This window comes from Equus caballus, chromosome 20 (genome assembly GCF_041296265.1).
Source record: "Equus caballus isolate H_3958 breed thoroughbred chromosome 20, TB-T2T, whole genome shotgun sequence".
NCBI classification, from domain to species: Eukaryota; Metazoa; Chordata; class Mammalia; order Perissodactyla; family Equidae; genus Equus; species Equus caballus.
Genome location: NC_091703.1, coordinates 62,740,385 through 62,767,301, shown reverse-complemented (window position 1 = coordinate 62,767,301; position 26,917 = coordinate 62,740,385).

The following is a 26,917-nucleotide window of genomic DNA, read 5'->3' as shown; positions in this document are numbered from 1 at the left end:
TTTACCCCCTCGTGATTTCTCATTCCAAAATTAGAAAATTGGAGTGCTTGTATGGAATTTGGGAAAACATCAAAGTGGAAAACTTAAGAACATTTAGTACATAAAAGATTTTCTTGGACTCATCAGAATTTTGGAACCTCAGAGTATATATGCCTTCAAAGAGTTACAATAAATCTTTCCTTTTTTTATTAAAGACATTTGCATGAACAGAAGACATTGTTTTTAACAGTTCACAAGCTTCTGCTGTTTTTATACTATCTGAAGTCTGTATCATCTTTTAATGTCAATGCAGTTGGTTGCCATAGAAATTATAATGATGTCACTCAGTATTTAAGTCCAGAAATAAACAGCAGGAACAGATGGGCATTTGAGAATGAAGGGCAGAGTTTTAATGTAAATGTTCTTGAAAACAGAGAATGACAGGTTAAAAATCATATGCAAAAAATAAAACTACCTCTGTCTCTGTAGTTAGCTGCCTAAGTTACTGGGTTGGAATCAGGGGCATACGAGCAGAAGGAGCAGGAAAGACATTCTCACAGAGCAAAGACTGAGACAGAATCTTGTCTAAATGGGGTTGGAACTGGATCACGGTTACAATATGTAGATATAAATGCCCGGTAATTGCAAATAGAGATGGGCCTGAGACAGACTGAAGAGAAATGGGGATGTAGCCTCGAAGAGGTTGAGGCAGGTGTGATGTTAAAAAAAAAAAAAAAAAAAAAGGCCAGTAATATGTGTGAGGACGGATAGAAATGTTTGACATTCACGGTCAGAGAATCAAAGCGTGCACGCGTATCCAGACCTGAAATGACAACAAGAAGTGCCTTAAAAATGCATTGTTTCGTAATTGCTGCACCATTTACTTACAGAAGGTGCACTGCTATGGCTACTATTATGGTCTTTGTCAAAAAATCCTCACTCTGACATATAATATTCACAAATCGCTCAACATAAAACGTTTAAAGTACTGTGGGCACCAGCATATAGGGGTCACACTAAAATCGCACCAGCTGAGTCAGCAAAAAAGGGAAAATGCTACCAATTTAAAATTAAGGCAATTTGAATAGGACTCAGACAGACAGACTTTTTGGATACTTGGTCTTTAAAATATTGAATAGGGATTGTAAGAAGTCTAAGGATGTTTTCATCTGCAAGCCTTTATTTTGTTTAGTTCTATTTATCTGATTAGAACAATTTACTCAATGGTCACTAACACATGACTAGAAAATAAGAACTGAAAAAAATCTACCTTCTAAAGATGTACATTGAGTTAATTCAAAGTGGAAATCCCCATGAAAATGCAGCACAAAAGTTATCTGGAAGCCTGTTCTAAAACAATTTATCCTGCATTGATTTTTAGTATCTGATCTTGTTGAGTTGGTACTGATGAATTTCAAGCAAGCACTGTCTTGAGTTTTGAGCCTATGGAAACAGGCGTTCCAGACAGGTGATCGGTGGTAAGGGGGTGACCACTGTGGCTTTGTTCCTGGTGGTCTGTGTGTACTACACCTTCCAGTAATTCTTACGTGTGTTTACTGTGTTGGTGTAAGAAATGGCACACTCCTACAGCCAGAATGCCACATTGAGGCATTGTTTTGTAAGAAGTGCTGGTTTCCTCAGGAATATGAACTCTTAAAATGACTTGGCTACTTTCAGTTCACCTCTTCTTACTGATTTCAAAATTTCTTTCTGTATTACAAAATTAAAAAGATATTGAAGTTTTTGTTATAGACTATTTGTCTTCCCTCAAATTTCCTTTGTTGAAACCCTACCTCACAACATGATGAGATTAAGAGGTGGGGCCTTTGGGAGGTAGTTGGGATTAGATGAGGTCCTGAGGGCTGAGTCCTCAAAAATGGCATCATTAGTGTCCTAAGAAAACAAAAATTGGAATAAAAGGACAGTATTTACCTCCTAATGCATAAAATGTCTCCTAATATATCCTATGTGAAACTAAGAGGCTATGATTACATTAATAATTTTTATCTGTTTTTTCCCTTCACCATGATCTGTTGAAGTAAAATTGGGGGCAATTTTCACATTGGCAAAAAATGTGAAATAATTTATAGGTAGTTAGTGGACATACCAAAAGCTGTTATACAATGTAGCTATTGAGCAGCTGGTGTCTAATTGTGCTGATAATACAATCAGATGGAATAAAGGTAAATTGTTAGACAATGATATTCAAAGTACTGGAATAAGATTTTGAAAATTATAATAGCTTAGTTATCCCTTTTGAACATTTGCTAAAAGAAGAAAGTTATTCATCTGTCTGGAAAGGTATAAGTAACATCCATTCTTACACATTTCCAAAACAAGTGGTCAGGCCTAATCTCTCGTTGACTTTCAATGTCATCCATAAACTGGCCTCAGTTTACTAACATAAACCATTTTTATTTTTAAGTTCACAACACGTTTGTTGATCAATTTATAAACTCTATTTTTAAAAAAATCAGCTTAGGTTGTTTCACAAAGATTTTTATCTTTATTTGACACTTCACTAGACATTGGGTGAAAAATTTACTTCTCTTTCTTCATTTTCAAAATAAGCACTTTCTTCCTTCATTTAAACTCCCTCCTGTCTCCAGCCTCTCCTTAACTTCCAATGTACTCTTAGTGAAAAGGGTAGATTACACTTTACTTTGCGCTTCCCAATTTCTCCTTTATTCTTCCTCCATCTACATTTCTGATAATGACCTGCCAGAGACAGGACACATCCCTAGATCACTGATGACTGTTTCGAGGCTAGATCTGTGAGGTACATCCTAGACCTTAATGTACACTGTGTTCTTTCTGTGACATGATTCTGTACTTCCTACATTCTGAAACTCACTTCTCCTGGATTGTAAGATAAAATGATTAGTTTTCTATCAACTCCTTTTCTCACTATTTTTCTATCTTCTTTTTTATTTATTTATTTATTTTTTTTCCCATTGTGGGCCTGCCCACAAAGAATTGCTTTTTCAGTCTCCGTCCTTGGAGGGGGTCTTACAGACCCACACACTTCTTACTCCTCTAAATATTGCTTGGCTTTGTCACTCAAATCAACATTTTCAACTATCACAGATTTGCTGATGAGCACTATGTTCAGGGAGATTTCACTGGGGTGTCCCACCTGTATCTATAATTGTACATGCTAACATTCAGCCCTCACCTCCCTTGTAGCACCCATTCCGTCATTTTCTGTTCTAGTTTCTACAACAATTGTCTAGCCACTCACACCCGAAACCCAAGAAACACTCTAGAGGGTCCTTTTCTCTAGAGGATGAGAGACTCCCTTTCCCCTACTGCCCCTCATCCCACTGGTCAGACAGCACCACTCCTGCATTTTCTAAATTTCTCTTCATGCTCTTCCTTCCTCTCCATTCCAATTTGCCTGTTATATATATATAGCCTCCATTACAGCCTTTTCCCTGTCATATTGCTTATATTTCTTGAGTTTGATTTCAATTCAATCTAAGTACTAAAACATTAAAATACCATAAAAGATCTTTTCCAGTTTCACCTTATGCTACTTAAATTTGTTTGATTATATCATGTTCATTCAGATTTCTTGTCTTTGCACATGTTGTTCTCTTTTCCCAGAATGTCTCCATTGCCGCCTTATTTCTGATCCCTGCTCGCATGTATCCCTAGGATACCTTGCTTATTCTACAAGATCCACCTAAGCATCATTTCCTGCAGGAAAATTTCCCCAATATGCCCACCATCCAATGTGAGTATGTCCTATGTTCCTCTCTTTGCCCACTTAAATACATACTATTATTTCTGTAATAGAGTTATCATATTCAGATCTATTTATTTATTTTTCTGTGAGCTTCATGAAGGCAGGCATTGTGTACATTGCATCTGTGTCCTAAACAGAAGGACTTGCAAACATGTTGAATAAATGGATGAACGAGTGAAAGCCTGAAATTATTGACAGTGAAGTCATATAAGCATCTAATTTTATGATTTGGGTTTGTTTATTCTGTTCCTAGTTCTTTTTATTGTGCTAGACATACATGTGCAAACACACGGTAGATCTAATTGAAACCTAAGCACTGGAATTGGTCTACCACCAACATACATTAAACCTCTTGCTTGCCTCCTACACCAATCTGCCACTTAAACACATTTTTACTTATCTTTCAAACTTGAGTGCGTCTCTCTCATAGCTCCTCTTTCAGCTCACATCCTCTGGGCTCTCTTTCTCTATATATTTTTAGCTGCATATAAAAAACAGCCTGCCTTTGAAGGATCTGTGAACTCATGACACAGGAGACTGTACGCAATCATTTAGATTGAGTCATCTGTGGGGTAAGATCTGAGTGAGATGTCATCCAGTGCTGAGCAATTTAACCAAGAATCATCAGTATGTGACAATGTTTGAGGGACATCCAAATCTCATTAATTGTTTAGGAAGATTATACAATAGAAATAAGGTTTGGAGCATCCAAACAGAATGTTAAATCATGGGAATTTGGAATCTTGAGAAAGCAATGGTCAAAAGATTTAGTGAGCAGTCATCATCCCCGATATCTGTCGATGAGCAGCCTTATCTCAGATTCAAATATCTAGGAGCAACATACAGCTAAAACTAAGTCTCTGTGCCAAAAATAAGGTGACTGCTCCCAGGAGAGTAAATATAGTGTTTCATACAGGAACCAATTTTGCCTGTCCTATAACATATATTGAGGAATTTGTAGTGGAAATAACCGTAAATCAGAGGGAAAAAAAAATCCAGTAAGCAATACTAGTTATTGTGAATTTGCTTTTGGAGAACAACCAAAATTTAGGCTCCTCCACACCTTCCCACAATCTCACTCTCATCCTCATAGGTATTGTAAAAAATCATCATGCTAAGTATCTTCTAGTTGGGCAATTGGATTGAGTGGATTCTAAAATTTCTTGGTGGAGAAGAGATATTAGGGTTCTCAGAGTTGAATAGTTGAGAAACAAAAAGATATGTAAATTAGTCAGGTTGTTGGCAAATTAAATAAAAAGTGTAATTAGAATTTTTTCTTAAGCTAAAAAGTTGTAAGAGGAGACTTGATTATCAGACATAAACTATCAGTATTAACATATACTCACACACACACACCCGCACACATGGAACATGAAAGAAAACAGAACAGAGAACAGAAGAAAGGAAGAGCAGAGATCAATTACACCTGTAGAAAGCTATTAGGGTGGGTCAACAAGGACAAGTTAGTTCTTTCAACAGAGAAATAAAAAGTTAATGGTCTGGCGACATTGACCAAGAAACAAAAAGGTATGGCACAAATAATAAATAGATTGATATAAAAAGTGGAAATCACTTTATAACTGACATCATTAGCAAGATAATTAAATTATAGTATGAATTCTTTTAGGAAAGATAATTTGAATATAAATAAGCAAATTACTAGAAACAATATGCCATGCCAGTGACTGTCAGCTAAACTACCTAATCAATCTCTTTTTCTTGACAAACAAGTGGACCAGATTTACAGCAGGGAAGGGCCACGTGACTGAGCCCTATGTCAGTCAGTTAAAAGTGATGAAAGCATTACATTTCCAGGTTGATCTTCCAAAGCTGACATGCTCCATCATTTATGGTCTCACATACTCCATGCACCGTGGGTGAGGAAGCCACAGGAAAAAAAGAGTCAGGGTCCATGAAGTCACTGATTAGAAGGGAACCACCTGACAATCAGGAACATCCACTGACAAATTTTACACAAACATGAAATTAACTCATTTTTATTGAGATATTGAGATTCTGCTATTTAACCTTTAAAAAGCTATGATCCTTAGCTAATGTACTTTATATACTTTAATTAATATCACTACCAAAACTATCTGTAAAATAAATAGCATGACTGAACAAAACAGTAGGAAATAAATTGCATCAGAAAAAAAGAAAATTCTGTAAAGAAATACTCCCACGTTCACTTGTCTTTATTAGTGAATTACACTGAATACTCAAGGAAGAAATTATCCTAATAACACACAACAGCCTAGAGAGAATAAAATACATATTACACTTTCCAACTCATTTTATGAAGTCAGTAAAACTTTGATTAAAAACATCCAATAAGGACACTATCAGGTAGGAAAATTGTAGTCTAATATCATTCATGAACATAGATTTAACACTTTTAAAAACAAAAACACTCTACTGATCAACTAAAAATAGAAGTTGACATACTTAAACTGATAAAGACTTTTACTAAGAATTTGCAGTCACTGTCATACTTAAAGGTAAACTGTTAAATGAGATGATAGTGTGTTAGTTAACTTGATTATCATTCACAATGTGTAAATATATTAAATCACCAGTTTGTATACAACAAACAAATAAATAAATGATGCTTTCCCTCTGAAATTGAGAAGATAGCAAAGAGATTCACTACGATCACTTTTATTCAACACAAGTTAGAGCAAAAGAAAAGAAAAAAAGGTATATAATCTATGAAGATTGTGAAGGAAGGTGATATGATTATGTATGTAGAAAATTTAGAGGACCTAAAAATGAATTTTAAAGATTTACTAAGAGTTTATGAAGGTTTTTGACACAAAACAATGTACCCAATATTTTGTTTTCACATACCAACTAACACAGAAAAAGAGGTTTTAAATAAACAAAATGACAAAACAAGTGTTTAAGAAAAATATCACAAAACATATTCAAGGCTTATATGGAAAATTTATAACATTGCTTTAGCTTATTTATTGAGATATTATAGAAAACCTAAATATTTTATTGAAAGACATTAGAGTCCTAAATAAATGAAGTTTATACCATCGTATAACTATGATTATGTCTCAGTGTTGTAATAATGCCAATTATCTCTATATTATTTTATACATTTAATATAATAATACTCAAAATCCCAATAGAATTCTTTGAACCTTCACAAGTTGCTTTTAAGCGTCCCTTTGTTCATCACAACATTATTCATAATAGCCAAGATGTAGAAGCAACCAAAGCGTCCATCAATGGATGAATGGATAAAGAAAATGTGGTATACATGTATATATCTATATATATAGTATATATACTACACACTATACTAAAATATAATATTACTCAGTCATAAAAAAGACAAAATCATGGCATTTGCAATAACATAGATGGACTTGGTGGGATTATGCTAAGTGAAATAAGCCAGACAGAGAAAGACAAACACCATATGAGTTCACTCATATGTGGAAGATAAACAAACCCATGGATAAGGAGAACAGATTAGCAGTTACCAGAAGGGAAGGAGGTGGGGAGAGGACAAAAGGGATAAAGGGGCACATATGTATGGCGATAGATAAAAACTAGACTATTGGTGGTGAACACAGTGCATCTATACAGAAACTGATAGATAATAATGTACACGTGAAATTTGCACAATGTTATGAGCCAATATGACCTCAACAAAATAACTAAAAAAAAAAAAAAAAGATTTACTAGAAAAATAAAAGAGTCTCAGGTAGCCAAGATGAGAAAAAGAAGGTAGAAAAATTTTCACTCTCAAGATTTATATTAATGCTATAATAATTGTCATCCTATTATTGGTCTATGTCTAGCAAACATAGAAATGGAACTAAAATGGAAACATAATCATTTTTGAATCGTACTCAATATATTATTTATAACAAGAAGGTACTTCAGTAAAGTGGAAGAGACTGTCTTTTCCATGAATGGTGATGGAAAAATAGGAAAGTAATGTATAAGCTACCAAATGAGGTTCGCTACCTCCACTATATTAAAAAATTAAGTGTAGATAGATTATAAAACTAAGTGAAAAGACAAATCAAATAAATAGATAAATAAATATATAGTAAAACTTAAAAAATATAATCCATGAGAATATTTTCATGACCATGGATATAGATTTTTTAAACAATTTATAAATCATACCAACCATTAAGGAAAATACAATAGTGACAATTAATTTAAAAAGTTATAACCATCAAAAGATACAATCAAGAACATGACAAAATAAGCTGCAAAATGTGAGTTTATATTTACAACATTCAAGCTATAAAAGACTTATATACAGAAAATATAAAGAGCTGTTTCAAACCAAGGAGAAAGCCAGATATAAAATAAAAAGAAAAAAAATTGAGACAGTTTGCTAAAATGTTTATTCAAATTGCCAGTATGTATGAAAATATGTTAAATTCATAGGTAATTAAAAATACTGATTAGAAACCGTGCCTACCAGAATATCTAAAATTACTTCTGACTCTATCAAGCATGGGCAAAATGTGGAGCAACAAGAACTCTTGTGATATCAGAAATTGATAAAAATATATTGGGAAGTAAATCATTCCTTAGTAAAATAAAAGCTGTACTTACCTTATGATACAAATATTTTAATGTACACCACAGGGAGCTGTGTGCACTTATGTACCAGAAAATACATACAAGAATATACAAAGCTCATTGTTCATAATAGCTCATAATTGAAAATAACCAAAATGTCCTGGAGCAATAGAGTGGATAATTAAACTGAGTTTTGTTTAAACAATGGACTACTATACAGCAGTGAAAATCAACACGCAAGGGCTGTATACAACAAAGATGAATCTCCAAGACATAATGATGTGAAAAAGAAGCAATGTATACAAGAATACTTGTTACATTAATCCATTTATACAAATGTTCAAATTCAGGTCAAATAAAATGATTTTGTTTAGGGATGCATTTTTTGGTTGGAAAAATAAGACAAACAAGGAAACAATAGCCCATAAGTCAGGTTAGGGTGGAGAGAAGGGGATGCAATCTTACACGGACACTCAGAAGCTTCTAGGGGATCAGTAAGATTTAATCTCTTGATTGTTGCTTACATGGGATTTACTTTATAATTATCATACTGTAAAAGCAAGCTTTATGCCCTCCAGGTACATGTGTTAGACTTCACAATGACAACAGAAAGTTTATAAAGAAATAAAACAGAGAGGTATTTCCCTCTTAGTGCAGGCCACTGCAGCAAATCACCGCGGACTGTGTAGATTAAACAGCAGAAATTTGTTCTCACCATCCTGCAGGCTGGGAGTCTGAGTCCGGGTGCCAGCAGGATCCTGTCCTCAGGTGGCCTTTCCATGGCACATGTGTGTAGATAGAGATCTCAGTCCCCTCCTCTTCTTATAAAGACGATAACTTCATCCTGGAGGCTCCACCCTCACAGCCTAATCTAACCCTAACTGCCTCCTAAAGGCCCCACCTCCTAGTGCATCACTTTGGGGACCGGGGTTTCAGCAGATGAATTTTGGAGGAACATAAACATTCAGTCTATTGCGCCTCCCTTCCCACAAACACACACGCACAGTGAGGGGCCCTGGGAAAGTGAATTATTTTTTTAAAAAAGAAGGGATGACTACTGAAGAAAAATATAGGGAAAATATATTGGAATTAATTGATGGCCATGAAGAGGCCAAACTAAAAATGAAATCGAAAATAATGTTCTGAGTGATAACAGCAGAAACATTTTCTCTGAAAGAGAGGTCAGAATATGCATTTGAAAATGACATGGTATGGTAATTACATCACACTGAGATGTGCCCTAATGACATCACTGCATCCCAGTGATAAAAAGAGAATTCTATAGAGCAATCACTTTCAACATGTGGTTGCCAGACCAGTAGCATCAGCATCACTTGGGAATTTGTCAGAAAGGCAAATTCTCAGGCCCCACCAATGGCTTCCTTATACAAACCCTCTGAGTCTGGGTTTTAGTAATTCACCTTTAAACAATTCTTCCATGTTAAAATTTAAAAGCCACTGAAAATGAATACCTAGGAAAAAAAATAAAACAAATATCAAGTAACCTAAAAGTGAAAACTCAAACTGGCATCTGGGCTCTCCCATAACAGTTAATGCCCAAGGAAAAGAAATTGACTCAAGATTTCTAAATCTATCCAAGATGATTCAAATATAGAAGCAATAGACAAACCTTAGCAAATATGAAAAAAGCCAAAAATTAGAGACTACATTTTTGGATGTGTGCAAAAAAATGACTGAATGGTAAATCTAAACAACCAATAAATAACGCATATTATAGAGCTTAAAAATGGAGAAGCTGTGAAAGAAAGAGTAGGTGGGTCAATCGTATTCATTTAAGTGTATATCCAAGTCTGGATGACTGTGGAAGTTTGTTTTATTACTTCATAAACAGAATATAGTAGTGTGACTCTTGAAAATACACAATAATAATATACCTAACAAAAGTAGCAAGAAGGAAAGGTAGGAGGAAGTATTTGGACGAGAGTTTCCTCATTTTTTTATACTTAAAAAACAGTTGATATAAAAGCTAATAAATATAGTTTATGATATGCAAAACAATCTATAAAACTTCAAATGTACATAAAGTTATCATGAAGATAAACAGAAAAAAAGGACCCAAAGAGCAAAAAAAAGTGAAAGAAACATAAAAAACAAAAGTGAAAACAAAATTGTGATTCTAAGACCATATATAGCTTTTATATAAATAAATGTACATAGGATGAATGTATCCAGTTAAATTTTAAAAATAGAATAACAATATTTGGATTGCTACAGACACATGTAATACAAAGTGGCTCAAAATGATTGGAATTAAAAGTTTGGTCAAATATATGATAAATGCATGAAAGAAAGGAAAGCAGAGCTTGAAATCAAGGTAAAAACAGTAGGTAAAAAAAAAAGGTACACAAAATATATTAACCATGAATATATGGTGACCAGAAAATATTACATAAAAATTCTAACGTGGTAAGAAACAAAGAGAGAAATGGTAAGTACATGAGCAATAACAGATAAAGTTTAAAAGCGTATAGAGAAACAATCATCCTAGTGATAAATCTTATCTAATACGTTAGTCCATTCCCATATGATCTGAAAACAGGGACTATTATTCTTCTAAGGAATGAATGAAAATATTGTAAAAATTACCCACATATTAGGTCAAACAGAAAACATCAACATTTACAGGAAGTCAAATCACATTCTCTGATGAAATGGAAGAAAAAATTAATTAAATAGTAAAAAGAAAACAAACAAAAAACTACCAATGAAGTTAAAGAAAAAAAGAGCTATTGAATTAGGAGAAACATTAAAATACAAATCGCAGAAGACAGATAATAGCTGTGATGAACATACATCTCCAGACTCCTGTTTCTGACTAAAGACAGCTGTTTGGCTAACAGGTGCTAGAGACTTAGATTTAAAGATTTAAAGACACATATTTCTAAACAAGAAAAGAAAAAATTAATTATGTATTGACTAAAAATGATAGAAAAAATACAATTAATATAGGAAAAACAGTAGAAATAATGTAATGAAAAATAAAATAAGAAATTAAGTAGAAAAATAATAAAATAGTAAAATGTATGTTTTTCACAGAGCCACAAGGAATTATCCATTAACTATAATAATACAGATATGCCATTAGCTAACCTAATCAAGAAAAAAAAGTATCATAAATGCATCAAGTTGAAAAATTGCAAATAAGAAAGAAAAAGTAAACATAAATTCAAGAGAAATGTACTGAGTTATGAGATAATAATTTGCTTATCTTAGAAATAAAGTTGAAAGCAAATTGACATGTGAAAAAGCCAGTAAGTTTTCAATGATCAATCTCTTTCTCTCTCACACACACACACACATACACACACCAAACACAAGGCACAGATATTTCAGAAGTTTGAATACAAATTTCTCAAAACAGATCATTCCGATTCTCCATTTAGAATGTGCTGTGGGGTCTTGCGCTGAGGTGTGGTCCTGGACAAGCAGCCTGGCCGTCACTAGGCAGCCTGATGGACGCACTGACACGGAGTCTGCAGTCTTAACAAAACACCCTAGAAATTCATATGTAGGTGAATGTATGAGCTGTCCTGTATTAGAGTCCTTCTCAGCATCGTTTACAGGTTAGAATCACCCAGAAAGCTGTAAAACAAACAAAAAGACAAAAAACAGGAAAAAGAAAATAGACAATGGACCTCAAACCCACAATTTTAGTTAAAGTAGTCTGCAGTAGGTCCCAGGCAATAATAATCTTTAAAAATATTGGTCTAGATTGGAGAACTAGAGTACAGCATATGTATCAGGTACGAATTGTGTATAAACATAAGATATTTTTGTTTTTGCTAATAAGTGATATTTTGTTTGGCTAATAAATCAAGACCATATGGCTTGATAGCTGTGGAGAAATTTTTAAGTTGTCAATTAACATATCTCATCTGTGGGGTAAATTTAGTATTTTCTGGTGATTTTGCAGTATAATTCAATTATGGAAGTTTTACTCACTACATCATTTCTGACCTCAGTATTAGAGTTTCCTTGCTTCGTGGGTATTTCCCTGCCTCTGACTCCTGGTCCCACTTGCCCAAGCATGAGGCTCACCTGAGTGTTACGCTCGAAGCTGTGGGAGGAGGGAGAGAACAGGAGGGGAGGGGAAGAAGTTTATGAAGTTAACTATCAGCAGTTGCTGATGAGTTTGCATCTCCTGTACTACCATTGGCTGCTCGCAGGCTCCTCTGTGCTCCTGCATCCATAGCTCCCTGACTGCTTCCTGGGGCTCTATCGGGCTTCCCCATGGCAGTTGCCAGCTGTGGCCTTTTTCTCCTCTTGCCCCATAGCAGGCAATCCACCCAAGCCTACTATCATGGTGTCTCCATGGGCAGCTGCTAAAAGTGCTGGCAAGCAAGCTGCAGCCACATCCACTTTCAGTGGCGTTTTCCATAGCCCGGGAGTATGCAAGGACCCTTTCCATGCAAGCAGAGAGAGTGTGAGCTGCCTTCACTCTCTTCCACTTTGCGTTATGAAATTCAGTCAGCTCAGTAGACCAGAGTCTTTCAGGTGGAAGAGTAAGACAGTCTCTGATTTAACGGGTGTCTGTGGAACATGAAGCCCTGGACAGAAACCATACCATGGGGATGAGTGTGGAAGACATTATCAAAATCCGGAACTCTTGTCTCCCAGGAAGAAGATATTTCCTTCATCTGATGCTCTCTTTGTGGGACAAAGGGGTAGCAGGCAGAGGTGTTAACATACAGACTTTGTACATTGAAGCCCTGCAGTGTGCTTTCCACTAGTGAAGTGTGCTTTGTTGGAATCTGGAAGGTACATTTTATCAGTTAGCCCCAGATCAAGCAGTCTCAGTCAAAATGGTGTCACTAATAAAATGAATAAAAAAGTTTTGATGTTGGAAGTTATTCACAAACATATATAATTGATATTATCCCATTACCAGTGAATTTTAATCTTTTAACAAGGTTATTCTAGGATGATGCTTAGTATTTGCCAACTAAAAATGTTTTTGTGTGTGTGTGAGGAAGATTCGCCCTGAGCTAACATCTGCTGCCCATCTTCTTCTTTTTGCTGGAGGAAAACTGTCACTGAACTAACATCTGTGCCAATCTTCCTCTATTTTATGTGGGATGCTGCCACACCTTGGCTTGATGAGTGGTGCTAGGTCCGCGCCCAGGATCCAAACTGGCAAACCCTTAACCACCCTGCCGGCACCTAAAAATATGTTTAACATTTATGAACAATACAAGTAAGCACACTCTTACTTCTCTCGTTAACACCTGTTCTGTAAGTTTGTCTGAAGAAATTTGGTAAGAGAAAAAGAATCAGGGGTATATTTTGTATAGAAAAAAGTTACTATCAACAGACGATGGAGCTACAAAAACTTCAAAGATAATGCTAAAATATTATGGACCCAATATTAAAATTCAGGTAAATGGCTGGTTACAAAACTATAGATGTGAACAGTACAACCATATAAAAATAGCAACTAGCTAGATAACATGAGGGAAGAATAGACAGCAATTTCAGGAGCCAAATAAACGAAAAGAAAACAACATTAGTGAATAAATTAATAAAAGCTGTAAAAGGCCTATATAAAGAAAATTTTATGTTTCTAAGGAGTGACACAAGGAAGACTATAGATGGAAAGCCAGGCATTTCCCTGGATAGGAAGACACACTGGATTGAAGGTGTCAAGTCCTACAGGAAGTCACAGCACGTCTACAATTCAGAGCAACCCAAACCACAGTATCACAAGATTTTTGAAATTTGACTAACTATTCCTAAATTTCATGTTGGAAGAGAAATACTCAAAATGACTAGAAAATTTTTGAAAGGAGAACTCTCAAATATTAACCATTTCAAATATATAACTAGTATATCTATATTTATATCTACCTATCTATATATTATGACGAGAATACACACATCAGTAGAAAATAATAGAACTTTTTGTTAAACGATAAGTGTAGTTCTTCATTTTGGTGAGGAAATGATTCATTATGTAATAAACTTTTTCTAACAATTGGGTAGTCATTTAAAATAAAATTTACATTTCATTTTATTATTAAATTTATTAAATATATTATATAATTTGTAAATTTATATTTTAAATTTTAATCAATATATGCAATATATGTAATAAATTAATAAAATATATAAATAAATTTTATAAAATATGTATTTTATTAAAAATATATAAATTTATAAAATTTATTTATTTTATTAAATATTTTGTCAATATTTATCAGTTTGGAAATTCATATCCTTTAATCTATCAATTCTGTTTTAAGTAATATATGCTACATATAGGAAGGTATACTCATATGTGCAGAATTATTGATATACAAGATATTCTTTGCAGCATCATTTTTAATAGAAAAAAACATTTAGAGCAACAATACATCTACACTTGTACACTTGAAAAGCCTCTCTCTGGTAAAGCGAAGATAGTGTGAATTTAACAGGAGAGTTCATTTCATGTCAGGATTACATTGATCACTAACTCTGTCTTTATAACAGAAATGTTCACATCTCTGTTTTATTAGTACCATTTCACTGTTAGTTTTAAAGATGTATTTCTGTTGGTCCTATCAGAATATTTCTATTCCAAAAATATCATCGGGAGTAGTCATAAGAATTATGGACAAAATATCTCCTTCTTTTCACTCTTCGCTTCATTTACCCCAGTACCTAGACGACCAGTGTGGGAAATAGCCCTTAAGACACGGTGGGTAGATAACATGCAGAAACTGGTTAGTTTCATATTATCCAAAGACTAGTTAGGAAATAGATGTGAAGCTCATTCCTTTGTAATTTGATAATACTAAGTGTTATATAGGACTCTGGTAAATTAATATAAGTTCTTACTAAATAAGAAGATTCTTTAATAATGCATTTCTCATTTATAGATATGAACAGTGGTGTAAAATTATTTCCTATTACAGAGGTACGAACATACGGGATGTTAAGCACGAGGCAAATGACCTTAAATCCTGCATTCTCCAATGACGCAAATTTCACGGATTATCTACAGATCTTATAAAATGAACACTTGGAAAATTTAGAAAATTACCGATGGTTCCTGGAAGACATTGTGGCATCCTAAGGCCACTATCTATCTGCCAACTGGGATCCTCAGGCCTGTTGTCTGCCGAGAATACACCACTGGGCCCTCTTGCCTGCTCTGCCAGCGAGGAGAGTTAACACACTTCCAACAAATGCTGACTGCTGCCTGGGTAGAACAAAGCCAGAGCCAGAGAGGAAGAGTTTAATAAATTTAAAATGCATGCCAATTTTCTACTTTGCCTATGAATGCAAATTGCTAGTCAAGTGATTTCCTGAACATTCACTAAGGAAACTGGTGTTTATGTGTGGGCGGGGAGACTGTGTCACACCTAGTGAGATAAGTGTCCCTCAAATGCCTCATGGCCACCTTAATTTTTAGTATTATTGGGGATAAAATGATCTGGAACAATTCTCAAATTGTAAATGTTTAATAACTTTGGCACAGACATGGAGCTGGATGTGGAAGGTGGTTGACACACTTAAACGTTTTGCAACACTAATCCTAATTCATAATGATTTCAAAATCCATGTAGATCATGTAGCTAATATTCTGGCTTCATCTAATACTCTTCATTCTAGAGAATTCCACCTCTCCTCCAATGAATATTACCTAATCCCTTGGTCATCACCTACCCTTGTCAATACCAATAGCTGTACCACTATGATCTCAATATCAACCCTCTAGTCATTAAACATCACCTCCATCTTTCCAATTCACTCCTGGCATCCCATCTCCAATAACTCGTAGATGCCATGAGAATGTTTTATCCATTGACCCAAGTACATTTGTAACGTCCATAGCCCCTAATGTCTTTACTCCTCTCTTTAGATTAGATTCTGTTAGATTAGATTCCATGGCCCATCATATAACTTCTCCCTGTACACACCCTCAACTTGCCTGCAGCTCTTTCCCTTCATCATATTCACCTGATAAAACTCCAACATTTAGTTTAATCCAAACCACACCTATACCCTACCTGCAACTCAGTCCTTGAACGTGGCTGCTGAGATTTTATTTTATTTTGTTAATTATTTTATTGGGGTCATATTCATTTATAACACTGTGTAATCTCAGGTGTGCATTATTATATATCAGTTTCTGTATAGACTGCATCTTGCTCACTCCCAATAGTCTACTTTTTATCCGTCACCATACATAAGTGCCCCTTTACCACTATCACTCCCCCCACTCACCCTTTTCCCCTCTGGTAACTATCAATCTGTTCTCTCTATCCATGTGTTTGTTTATCTCCCACATATGAGTGAGAACAAGTGGTGTTTTTCTTTCTCAATCTGGCTTATTTCGCTTAACATAACATCCTCAAGGTCCATCCATCTTTTTGCAAATGAGACAACTTTGTCTTTTTTATGACTGAGTAGTATTCCATTGTATATATATACATCAAATCTTCTTTATCCATTCATCACTTGATGGACATTTCAGTTTATTGCACATCTTGGCTATTGTGGATAATGCTGCAATGAACATAAGTGTGCAGAGATATCTTTGTATTGTTGATTTCATGTTCTTTGGATAAATAGTCAGTAGTGGGACAGCTGGATTGTGTGGTATTTCTATTTTTAATTTCTTGATAAATCTCTATACTGTTTTCCATAGTGGCTGCACCAGTTTGCATTCCTACCAGCAGTGTATGAGGGTTCCATTTTCTCCACATCCTTTCCAACACCTGTTATTTCTTGTGCTGTTAATTACAGCCATTCTGATAAGTATATGGTGAAATCTCATTGTAGTTTTGATTTGCATTCCCCTAACAATTAGTGATGTTGAACACCTTTTCATGTGCTTGTTGGCCATCTGAAGGTTTTAATTTAAATTCTCAACCATTACCCTCGAGGGGGCAATCAACTCAGCAACTGCTTTACGTATTATTTATCATTAAATCACCAAGACTCCCCCTCCGAATTGCCACTGTTAACTAATAAACTTGCCCTTTTTTCCCATTGAGAAAGCTGAATACATGAGAAGAGAAATTCTTTATCTTCCTACATACGTGAATCTACTTGCATTGGAAACAGGTACTTTGCCTTCCGGATGGACAGCTCTAACCATTATCTTTTTTTTTTTTTAAAAGATTGGCACCTGAGCTAACAACTGTTGCCAATCTTTTTTTTTTTTTCTCTTTCTGCTTTCTCTCCCCAAATCCTCCCAGCACATAGTTGTACATATTTTAGTTGTGGGTCCTTCCAGTTGTAGTACGTGGGATGCCACCTCAATGCCCCCGATGAGTGGTTCCATGTCCACACCCAGGATCCAAAACGGTGACACCCTGGGCCCTGCAGCAGAGCAATCGAACTTCACCACTCGGCCATGGGGCTGGCCCTAGCTCTGGCCATTATCTAAAGCCCACTCTTTCACCTCTCTGTTAAATCCTTTCTACTCCCATCTATGTAAGGAAATTCACTGGGTCATGGATATCAATTTTTTACTCTATCATCAGATTTGAAATTTGGTTATAAACAGAAAAATGCTATATAACACCAATCTTGAAAAAAGAATCACTTAATTCCACCTTCATTTCTTGTCTCATTTTTCATCACAATTCATCACGAAGCTCCGTAAAAGGATTGTCTACAGGTCTAGGTTGAGGGTTTCAGTTCCTCTCCTCCATTCTTTCATGAACTTGCTTTAGTCAAACTCTTATTTTTACCACTCTGTCCAAAACGCACTTATCAGGGATACAAATGATATCATATCCACTTTGCCCAATCTTCGGGTCAAATTTTAGATCTTGAAATAGTGCTATTAACAGCATAATTTAGTATCTTTAGTCCCTCTCTCTTTGACCAAAATAATGGTTTTTTTATCCCATAAGGCAGTTTAATGTCTTCTTGTTTTGTGAGGACTTCCCCGATCTCTGAGACAGGAGTCTCTGCCGCTTCATGCTTCCATAAGACATCCTTTCAAATTCTCTTGGTATCATTTGCATAATGCGTGACTTTCCTACCAAACGTAACCTTCTTAAGGACAAAATCTTGTCTGTTTAGAGTATTGTAATTCCAGGGCTCAACACACTGCTGGCATATGGCAGTTGCTCAATAAATATGTTGAAATGAATAAAAGGATGCATGAATATTTTATATTTCCTGTTTCTTTCCCCTGGTACTTCTGACATCCTTTTGGTTTTATTCTGACAAAGGAGAATAAAAAGCTCCAGAAATACTTCACATATTTTGGCTCATCCTCCTGTCTAACCATGAAGTCAAATAACACAGGGATCCAAAGTAATACCTAATTACTTTACTTACGGAGTGAGATAAGAAGAGAGAAATTAAAATAACATTCCAGGATAGCATAAGACCTTGCATAGGTTAGGGGTTCTAAATTGTTCAGATAAAACAATTTGAAATCTTATTCAATATTTCTGGTTATGAAATAAATCTACATTGATTAGTTGAGCTAGTACTTACAAATTTGGTGACATTTCCATCAAGAGGAAATGGCCCCTAAGGTTCTACCATAGTTTGTGAACACAGACCTTCCCAGTCTTTCTGGAACCTCCAGGTTCAATTGAGCCTCAGAGCCTTTAGAAGTTTCTATATTTGGGACTCTAACACAAATCTCTAATTTGTGCCTTCATCCCTTTTAGGTCTTTGCTCAAATTAAAATTGTGTCTTCTCCGTGATACTCTCTTGCCAGTTTGAATTACCTCTGAGCACTTATCATCCACTAACATACTGTATAGTTTACTCATTTGCTTTTTTCTTCCTGTCTCTTGTCTCCACTAGAATGTAACCATCAAATGGGCGAAGATGTCTGCTTTCTTTATTCACTGTGATATACGCAGTGACTTAAAAATCACCTGGCACAGAAAAGCACTCAATAAATAATGATTGAAATTCATGAAGCTTTCCTCTTAGTGTCATTCTTCTCAAAGCAACAGCATAGTTACCTGCTGAGGACACCTCTCCCCTTAAAATAAGCTTGTGCCATTTATAGTAAAATTAATTATATTAAATTCAGTTAAAATTAGTTAAGGTTCATCTACTTGGGGAAACTTGCATCCCCATCTCAAGATATCTGTGAACTTAGAAGGGGTTAATATGTTTGCAAGATTATCTCCATCTTTCTAGATGTTTCTTCGTCTCCCAAGTGTATCTAGTTTAGGTAGGAACCCATTTCCTCACGCTTTTCCTTTCGATCCTTACCTGAACCCAGCCATCAACACAGCACTGTCCTTGATCTTTATCAAGCAAGACCATAATATTCACGACAGTTTTTGTGTGGCTGGTAGACTGTACTGAACTCTTAATGAGCTGGAGCGCATCACAGAAATGTTAACAACCAATGGAATATGTGACATTCATTTTCCTGAAAGTGCCTCAACTTATTTCCTCAGCATAAGCTCTAGGTCTCTGCCATGTGTCTCACCCACTCTGGCCCTGCTCTCCCTGCATCTCTCACCTCTTTTTAGTCACAATCCCATATTTCCGCTTGTATATTAAGCAAAGTAGTTTAGTTCTTTGTTTTTGGTGTTTTTTTTTTTAATTTTTTGTCTTTAGTCAATGCAAAACCTCAAAGTTATTTATAGACTCCTAACAAAGTCATTTCTTCCCCCAGGAGAAATCTGGTGTAGAGCATATTTACTCTGGTATGAAGTTTTTAAAAAATTTATTTAGCATGTAGTTGTGTGACGCAAATGTAGTCACTGTGGTCTGTTGTGCTTTTTACAATTGTGCTTTCCCTTAAATACTTATACTCACTTACTTTGCTGAAACCACCCAGAGGCAGCTGTGTGGACAGATGGCCTATGTTGACTATAGCATAATAAACTATATTAAATGCAATTAACACATTTTCTTACTTCTAACAGGAAGTAGTTGAGTGTCATCTATTTCACACCAAACTACCTTTTGGGTGTACACATGCATTCATAAATCCTCAGATGCCATGCGTTTTTTAAGTGAGCACTTCTGTCAGCATTTATAAAAATGTCTAAGCTTCTGGATTATAACTACTGCTACCTATAAAAATACAGAGGAAAAAAATATCCACACTGACCATAATGACTTGGTCAGGATACTGGTTGAATAGCAGTTTTCTCTTATAATTCATAGTTATTTCAGGGTTTTAACCTTTAAGAAAAATAATGTTTACTAAAGAAGCAACCAGATTTCATTTATGTCAGGCAATTACAGCAAAGAAAAAAAATAATTTTATTTTTCTTCCCAGAAAAATCTATATCTGTAAGGTCAATTAAAATTTACAAAAATGTAAAGTGAAAGGTTCATGTAAATCTCAGTGTGATAAAATACTACTTTATATGTTTTAAAACAGTCAATGTTTTGTCATTAAATATTGGTTCATAAGAATGTGCTCTGAGAGTTTGTTATGAATGATGAGTTATTGTTTGATCATACATTCGAGCTTAGCGAAAATCCTAAAATCCAAATAAATACAATAATAATAGGTATTTGTTGCATATTTGCTATATCATTAAAAAAAATCTAAGTAGATCACCAGTGTGGCTACTATCACTATCTCTGTTTTATGGAGAAGAAACGTGTAACACAGAGAGAAAGGGACTCCATGGTCCAGGATTACAGTTTACTTCGGTTCTCAGCAGTCTGAACGCAAATGGTAAGCTCTTAACACCATGCGACACAGCCTCCCGACATGAGTTACCGCTGTCCATCAGGAGATGAGATGAAAGGCTGAAATCATCACTGAAGAGTTTGAAAAGTATTCGTTGACTACGTTTATTATAACGTTTTCCTTTGTATAAATGGAAATTTTTCATAGTAACCCATAGCAACTTTCAAATATTGTTTATAATATTATCTAAAATAAAAAGCAAGGAAAATCTATAAATGTTGAACCTAAAGGCTCCAGTTTAAAAATTAATGTGTAACATCAATATCTATAGTCTATGTTTTATGTGGCATTTAGAGGGAAATAATACCATTTCTAAGTCATTTTTAGTAAATATATAAGATCATAAAAAATATAACATAATTTGAAATAATCACAATTGATTCCTGAAAAATCTACATGATGAGGTGGTCTCAAAACTATTTTTGGACATTATTATATATATGATTCCATTTTTGACAAGGTGTACAATTTTCCATACTTTTCTGTTTAATATTGTGTATATTTAAAAGCCAGACATCATAAAACCACCTAAACGTACATAGAAATTTATATTACTGAAGAGACTTATTGTGTACTTGTATAAATAAATATAAGCCAATTCAAGAAATAGAATTCTTTGGAAGAGCTACTATTAGCTTTTACTTTTTTATTATAATCCTTGTTAAAGACATAATCTGTAGTATTGATATATATTTAGAAATAACAGCAACTTTAAAGTTAAATATCTACCTATAATACCATATCAGGGCAAAGGACTAGAGAATTCTGAATTATAGCACAGGAAGAGCAAATTTTACAGACTTGAATGCAACACGTTTTCAAAGCATACTTCTTTAATAGAAATGTCAAAAATATCCGTACTTATTTTTCATTTTCACCATTGCACTTACATTTATAAAATGTCAAATGGAAGATATTTTGGATTTTAATTTTTTTTAAATTTTTCTTAAGGTGAAGAAATGGACTATGTGTTATGAAATCAATTACCAAGTATCAAGTTTACTGAGCACTTGATGCTACCATTGTTAGGGCTGCTTTTTAGAATGTAAATGAACCGTAGAATATATTATCTCAATCTCATATTAGAAGGTTGGAATTCACCCAATGTATTCTCAGCTTTGTGATAGAAACAATAGAGGATCTAGAAAAAGTAATCTGCATGGTGCCAACCTCAAAGCGTTTATAGATTCTGTGAAAAAGACTGATGCACATGGACAAATAGCAAAAATATGAGAGAAATTACACATGAAATACACATGGTCAGTTATAAATTACAATTGCTACAGGGATTGCAAGGAAAAGTCCTTAGTAGCAATGTATGGTGACGGATGTTAACTAGACTTATTGCAGTGGTCATTTTTCAACATATACAAATATTGAGTCATTGTGTGGTACAACTGAAAGTAATATATTCCATGTCAATTATACCTAAATTAAAAATAAAAGACTTTTGTAGACAATGTTGATGATCACGTCCGTGCCTTTGTTTTTTTTTTCTTTGTGGTAGGTAATTTTTCATCTCTAGTTTACCTCTTAAAATCATACTGATTAATTTTTAACCATCTCAGCTTCTGTCTTGGTATTCAAAAAAGCTCTGTAAATGATATGTCTTCAGCATCCTTCTGCTATTTGCAATGCATTTCTGTATAACAAAGTTGAATTTGGGGTTCTCATTTCTTTTATGTTACTATGTATCTATTATCTTGAATGTTCCCTAGTCAATTTCATAAACAATAAACAGACAAGGGCATATCAGTGCCATTACAGTCTTTGTCCGCAGCTTTCTCTGGGTTTAGAATGCAGATCCATCCGTTAAAAATCCAACCTTCTCTTACAAGATTAAGTCCATGAGAACCTTCCTATTCATCTTACTTAGAAATAGTAGCTGTCAGCTCCCCTCTCACAAAACACTAAATTGATAATCCTCATATAGTGCTCATGAAATACTGCCCTACATTAGATAGATATACGGATACAGATATATAGACATATAGATATATATATCAATATAGAATTTTTTTTTTTACTAAATTGTATGCTTCCTGAGACCTGAGACTACAGCTCTACATCATAATATAAATCACTATACCAAGCCTAGTCACATATATAAGCATGTGCTTAATAAAGTGGAAAATGAAGAATGCTGATACATACGTTTATTGGTCATTTTAAAAGTGACATATCCCCTTAAAATATAGGTTGATTTAATTTAATAAGATTACCATTTTAATTTTACAAAAATGCCTCCCTTTAATTTCTTATATGCTGTCTTTTGTAAATCTAGATTTATATTGACTTCCTATTTATCTTTCAGGAATTTTCCAAAATCTTTGGATTTGGTTTAGCAGAGATTTTCCTGAGAAAATCTTCCAAGTCACATGGAGATTAAGGGACAGAGTCTTAACATTTGTATTTCCTACAAAGATCACACTGCTATAAAGATCTTACATTCATAAGGGGTCTTTAATAACATCATCATCATCATCATCATCATCATCATTTGTATTCATCTAAAATGAAATAAAGTTGGCCATTAGCTTTTTCTTGTAATTTCTTTGAAAAACATAATAAAAAATACTAGTTCCAAATTTAATTCATTGTGATAAATCTTTGGATGATTGCTCTTATTCATGATACATTTCTTAAACATTATTGGTCTAAAAATTTCATTGAGACTCCCTAACTTATGTCATATGCTGAGAAGATAGTTTTATGTGAAATAAAAATTCATAAAGAAATGTCATTCTAAAATTCCAGGATAACGATTAAAAGGTTTTTATAGTATTATTTAGACTAACAATCAAAGGAATATAAACTAAAATAATGTTCTGATGACCCCAATTTAACAAAAAATGACTTTAAATTTAAATACTGGTAATAATGTTACCAGTGTATAAGGAAATGGTTATTCTTACTGTTGTGGAAGAAAAATTCTAACAATTTCAAGAGTGGTGTGGTCATGGCCAGCACAAATAAACATGTCAAAGTTTTTTGATTTAGTAACTCCACTTTGGGTATTTATCCTGTTGAAATATTCCTAAATCATTTCCCTTTATTGTGAAAATGGATATTCATACCAGAATTATTTGGAAAGGTAAAGAAATCAGAAAAGAAGTAAATGAGATTATCTAAATAAATTATGGTTCAACAGCACAATTATATGTTAAATCTTGTATATTAAACATTTCACAATAGTTTGTTAAATTCAAAAGACAAAATTCATAATTTCATTTAGATCAAAAGACATTTTATGTTTGTATTTATATAATAACATTGAAGTCTATGCACAAAAATTCTGGAAAGATACATATGAAAAGTACAGAGGGCAGGACTAGAGAATGGGATATAGATAAGTATACGTATAGAATTAGGTATAGTTGTAATTACACATACAGTCACACACCACGTAACAAAGTTTCAGTTAATGACACATTACATATTTGACAGTGGTCCCATGAGATTAGTACCACAGAGCCTACGTGTGTAGTAGGCTTTACCGTTTAGGTTTGTGTAAGTACACTCTGTGATATTCATACAATGATGGAATCGCTAATAATGCATTTCTTAGAACGTATCCCCATTGTTAAGCAATGCAGTACTGTATATATATTTCTATTTTCTATATATTGAAATTTTAGATGACATTGATATTTTGGTGACCACTGGAATCTGCTTTCCTCAGTTATTTGACTGAGACAGGTAGCAAGAGATGAGAATTCTATTCAATACATAGTGATGCAGAATTTAAATGACTGAATTAAACATTATTATAATTTTCATGATCAAAAATAATTTTACTCTTTTAATATCTAATTAAACATAAGAAAAGAGGCAGATGTGTGTGTAATACGTAATTGAAGTTCTAGAGGCCATTCATAACTGCTTGTATTTGAATAAATATAGCTTATTTTTAATAAGTTTTTTAATCAGTTTGAGAAAAGACTGTTCAGTTAAAAAGGCAATGCGTAATTGATTTTAATTTTATTTTATATAAAATTAATGCATAAAATAGGATGCTTAAATTAAAATGAGAAACATAAGTATAGGTGTTAATATGGTATCAGAAAATTGTAGGTATTCACCATTTACTTTATTATAATTGTTTCATTAAAATTATTCTATGAGCTCCCACAGTGCCAACTGTTTTTTCCAATTTACATGACAATTTTCTTCATTTTCTACATGATAGATGTGCTATTTTTTGGTTAGAAACGCAGTTCAAATCAATATATCATTGGGTTTATTCCTATTTTTTGTACACTGTTCTGGTCCACAGTGATGACATAAATGGTAAGAAATCGTTCATCCGATTTCTTAAACAAAACTTTTTGTATATTTTTCTGCTAAGTTTCAGACAATCACTGCCAAAGGATTTTTCGCCAGTTCCGGTTCAGTCTTTCCATATGCTAGGCCCACTGCTGGCCTTCCTCTCCTCCCACGAGTTATGAGAAATGACTGCTACTTAATTTTAAGGTCTTATTTTTCAACATCACTTATTCAGAGAGAGATTTCCTAGATGGTTACTGTAATAAGAACTTCCTATTAAGTTTTCTCATTACGTGGCTTTGAGAAACAAAGCAAGATGACTTAGCAAGATTTTGCTCTCAAGTAATTATATTTAATCATGTGTCTTCCGTTGATATTCCACAAAGTCACTAGTCCTACCTACTTCAGTCAGCACGATATGCCCATGTGGAGCCCCATGGCTGTCACAGAATAAGCGCTCAATAAGTATTTGCTAAATGAATGAGGTGATTTTAGTTATATTAAGTTGCACCACCTTCAGGCAAAAACCTGTGTCCCCTTGGTCAATTACTACATTTAAAATATATTTTGTGACAGATCTTATTATAAGTACGAATTTAAATGGTTTTCATGGGCTCCTAAGTCTCCACAACATTATCTTCCTGCCTTTTAAGGATTCTGGGAAAATACTTGGAACCCAAAACCATTAGCAAAGAAGCCTCAGTCGCCTTGCTTGTGCACCTAAATTTCAGGTTTCCAAGTGCGACGGGATAATGGAAAGCTGTAAAGAACTGTTTGCTGCCGAAATAAAGGACAGATCCCCATCAACATCACTGATTTGTTCTTTGGAGCTTTCATAATTCACTGACTCCAGCTTGCTGAAGCTTTGACTTTCTCCTCATTACTGAAATGGCAAACTGCAAGAGTCTGAGAAAAAACAGGATTCAAAGAGGGAGACAGAAAATTAAATATAACAGTCCTTGAAAAAACTAGTTATCAGAGAAAGTAAAAATAGGAAACTGAGAGAGGGGAAAATATCTCACAAATACATTTTAATCTAACACACCTCTTATGAGGATATTCTTTGAATGTTGGTGACAAGGCTACCGTGAGAAACTAGTCCCTCTTTCTACTCATTCGATAGCATCACTGAAACAGGATAGAGCATATCTCATGCTTTCAAGCTCAAACTAGAAGGGAAAACTACACGTATATATGTATGTGTTCATATATATCTATACACATACGTATATACTCATTCAGCCAATATTTATTGAATGTCTACTGTTCGCCTGATATTGTGCTTAATAATAGACACATAATATTAAAAATTTATACTAATACTAATATCCATACTTGTAAACAAAAAGCACACAAAACTCCATTGTAGAGAGGCTCACGGTGTAGCAAAAAGGAGAATAATTTTAAAGAGAGAGAGTGATGGGTTAAAAACAAAATCAGTTCGGGGCCAGAAATGGCTCTTGAGAATTATCCAGACATAGAGGAGACTGCACCAAACTTGATTACTTCAGTATATTGAAATTCAGGGCAGTTTCTCATGACTGCTTATTCTAATTATTCAAGAAAGTAGTATATGAAGGAAGTAAGCTGTCATAAAAATTTGTGTGAATATGCAAGAGCAGAATGATCAAGACTTTAGGGACCAAATAAAAGACAACTCAAGAGAAGAGTAAAACAGTTAAATTAGGAAGTCCTAAAATGTCTGGTTGGCACTGTTG